The sequence below is a fragment of the Seriola aureovittata genome, chromosome 10, assembly GCF_021018895.1.
Source record: "Seriola aureovittata isolate HTS-2021-v1 ecotype China chromosome 10, ASM2101889v1, whole genome shotgun sequence".
NCBI classification, from domain to species: domain Eukaryota; kingdom Metazoa; phylum Chordata; class Actinopteri; order Carangiformes; family Carangidae; genus Seriola; species Seriola aureovittata.
Genome location: NC_079373.1, coordinates 6,279,343 through 6,283,026, shown reverse-complemented (window position 1 = coordinate 6,283,026; position 3,684 = coordinate 6,279,343). Strand labels below are relative to the sequence as shown.

At 40.4% G+C, this 3,684-nt stretch overlaps 1 long non-coding RNA gene across 1 annotated transcript; it reads right to left on the bottom strand.

Moving 5' to 3' along the window:
* Positions 1 to 266: 266 nt before the first annotated feature.
* LOC130175773 (uncharacterized) lies at positions 267 to 3,344 on the bottom strand. The gene is made up of 3 exons (XR_008828779.1): positions 3,272 to 3,344; positions 1,649 to 1,819; positions 267 to 309 (listed from the first exon to the last, which is right to left on the bottom strand). It is a non-coding gene; the product is annotated as an uncharacterized LOC130175773 (long non-coding RNA).
* Between the last annotated feature and the right edge of the window lie 340 nt (positions 3,345 to 3,684).

Below are 3,684 nucleotides of genomic sequence, written 5' to 3'. Positions count from 1 at the left end.
AGAACCATGAATATTTTTTGTCATGTATTTTCAGCTAAATATGACTCTTCTGATTCTAGCAGGGAAGTCAAAGCAGAAGAATGAAAGTCAGCAAGGGTATTGGGAATAAAAATCTATATGTGTGTGTGTGTGTGTGTGTGTGTGTGTGTGTGTGTGTGTAGCCCAGCTGTTTGCTTCCTCCCCTAGGGTTGACTTGTGCCAAATCAGGAACATGGTCACCATGAAAGGGAACCTCACAGCGTGTGCTCTCCTCCAAAGCTAAACGACTCCTCCCTCCCAGGCTGCCACCAATTACTGCTGCCTTCAGCTCTGTGGGGCAGAATGTAGAGGAGACTGAAACAGGGGGTCGCCGGACCAAATCCCACAATCGAACGACTCACTCTCCCTCAGCTATTGCTGTCAATGTGCCCTTGAGCAGCCCGATTCTTTCCAGTACAGTCGATGAGTGGCCAAACGTTTTGAGGCCGGTCTCACCCCTCTGATAAGCCTCAATCCCACGCAACTGTCTTCAGTGGGAAAACCTATCGAACACCACCTGCACAGCTGGTGATGTCTAGCCAATATTGTTAGGCTTTATTTCTATGTGTATTTACTATGTATAAATATTAATAAGGACAGAAATAAACTGAACTGAGCTGAACTAGGACCAAAACAGACCTAAAAGGGAGATAGAGTGTTGGATTTAAAGTGAGAGTTCAAGTTATTTGTAGTGGAGGTTGCATGAGGTACTTATATATAGTCAGTGTATTACCTGCAATACATTCGGATTGGCGCCCTCTTGGTTTGGATAAGTAGACACGAGTACCGGCAGGGAAGCTGAGCGATGTGCTGCTGTGGATGGGGCCAGCCGCAAAAACGTGTTTTAGCGGCAGTAAAAAAATGTTCACCTAATAAATCTAATATCAGTTGAAGTGTACGCCTCATTTTGAATATTTTCAACTCCTCATCTTGCCGTCAAACAGCTCTTTCCTTTGGAACTACATTTTCTTAACCCATTGTATTACGCCACAAATCAGCTGTTTGAATCAGAGAGAGCTAAGCTCAGGCGCGCTTTGTGTGTAGGAATACGGTTGTTCAGCGGTTGAGAAAATGTAGTTCATGTCTACTTCTCCAAACTGAGAGAGAGAAGTACCTCACACAACTCCACATAGACAACCTGGTCTATCATTTTAACTAGAAACATGACTCCAAATGAATGCTAATGTTGCCCCGTGTGCTGGTTGCGTAAACTGGCTAAAATCTTCGACAGTATTGCTGTGATGTGTCCAAAAGGTTGATATAATTACTAGTTAGATTTTTAATTGTTTTTTAATTGTTTTTTTTTTTTTACTATTGACCTGATGTTAATGTGAGGCATACGTCCTTAAAACTGGCCAGCTTGTTGATAGAAAACAGTTTGTCCAGATTATTCTCACATTAACCTTTTGAAAAAGCCTTAAAATGATTGCACTCATAGCCGAGCTCTATGGTCAATTAGCACAAATTATTCCTCTATTTACCTTCCCATTATTGGACAAGCTGCAATTACATGCTATTTAAATCATGACTTCATTGCAGGTCTAAATAAATATTTATCTGAGGGCTGTACACGGCCTTTCATCATTAGTTGAAAACTCCTGAAAGACTTTTCACATGTTTTGACACATACCTCGGTCCGCAGGGGTCGAGTCCACTGAGTTTCAGCATGGAAAGATTCCATTTAAGAAGACTGCCGTGCCTTTTTTGTACCCACTCAGAACCTATCTTCAGCTGACAGGTCAAAAGCGTCTCCATTCCCCTGTAGTGAAAACCTTGGTGTGACCTTCTCGATCCAGCTGGCCTTTTAAGAGAACATTTAATCAATAACTCCATCGTGTAGAGTTTGGTTTCAACACGAGGCAGAAATCTGCCTGTTTCCCTTCCCCTCGTGCCCCTCGTGCTTTGAGCCCGAGCTCCCCGTTTGTCCCCCCTAAACTCTACTTCTTGATCACATCATCAGCTCCCAAGTGACACCCTCGTTACTTTCATTAATGCTGTCTGTCATATCACCCTCCCATATTAAAACTGGATATGTGTTTTAACACTTTTAATCTTCACGCATTTATGATAAACACCATGTTAGCTACCTGGTGAGACGCTGGACCTTTTCACACATACATTTTGTACCACTGACGGAATAAATTAACTCAACTGTTCCTGTAAAGGCATCAGGATTTAATGTTTAAAACCATTAACACACTAAAATAAACACAGAGTTAACTTACAATCAAATTGAGTCACAGTCACCATGCCCTAGCTATAGGTCTGTCGTATGCAGTTACTTTCAGAATCAATTAGATGACTAATAGATGCCAGATTTTCATATGCGAGTGATATGTTAAGGGCATTATGATGATTACTTTAGTTACTCAATTTCAAATTGCCATTTTTTTCCTTAATGTTCAAATATTTGTAAATAAATAGATGGACATGTCAGGGATATAAAACCATGGTGATGGGATATGCTGAGCTTCCTTGCTGCTATTGAATGTGCTAATAGTGTAAAATAAATAAATTATCATAGATTTTATCACTGCATCTATTTGTGACTATGTGAAGAGTTTTGGTGCTACAGTTGCCATCATCTGTAGGGTGATTCAAACAGGAAGTTTAGGGCGGATTGCATTTGCAGAGTATGGTGTTGGTTTTTAATTTAGTGCTATTTTGTCAGCACACATACATTTTGGAAAATGTGTCATTGCAAGCATCGATGCACAGACAACAATCAGTCATGGACACTAATCTTTGATAATAAGACATCTGTGACTTCCAGTTATTACACTGAGAAGGAAGGGTTGTGACGTTATTATGCAAATACATTGCTTGGGCGCTAAGGGTTGAAGGTACCCTATGGAGTTTCTGATCACCATTAGCACAGCGGAAGCATGTTTCATACGTGGATCCCTGTTTTGTTTGTCCTTGTGATTCCCCACACAAGGACATACATGTGCGTGCAGGCAACACGAAGCACCACCGAAGTCAGTGAAGAAGAAGACAGCTAAGAAATAAACATAGATTGTAAATAATGCAGCTTCATAGGTGTAGTGCTATTTGTACAAGTCCCACAGTGCAAATTTGACTGAAGGTCATGTAAACACTGTACCTACAGTGGCATATTTACACATGAGTCAACTATAACTTATCACATGATGAAACCATGATGATCTAGCTAAGTATTATTAGACGATATGATGCATGTAGCAGGTTGTAATTAGCACTAGCATAGGTGGTTTGAATGATTTTATTTACTTACTTATGCTGAGCGAATGAAGCCATATTGGAAACATCCGATCAGAAAGTAACGCAGGCAGAGGTCAAGCTCACTTAGTAGGCTAGGCGATGAAAACGTAGCTAAGCTAGCTTTCATCTCCAGCAGCTCTGTGGAAACAGCACAAGCCATCCAGGTTTGACTAGCTGGCTTTGTCATGTTTCTTTGAAAATACATTACAATTGAAGAAACCGTCAGAAGAGTGAATGATGAATGAAAGTATGTATTCCTGCCTTCTCATCTTTACTAGTTAACGTTTTCTTGCTTGTTGATCAATGCATGAGTTGACTTTTGGAAATAAATCAATACCTTAAATGTCAATATGACAATCTGGCTCTCTTGAATGGCATACGCTGTAGTGATGATCGGATTTTCAAGCCTGTAAAAAAAAAAAAGTA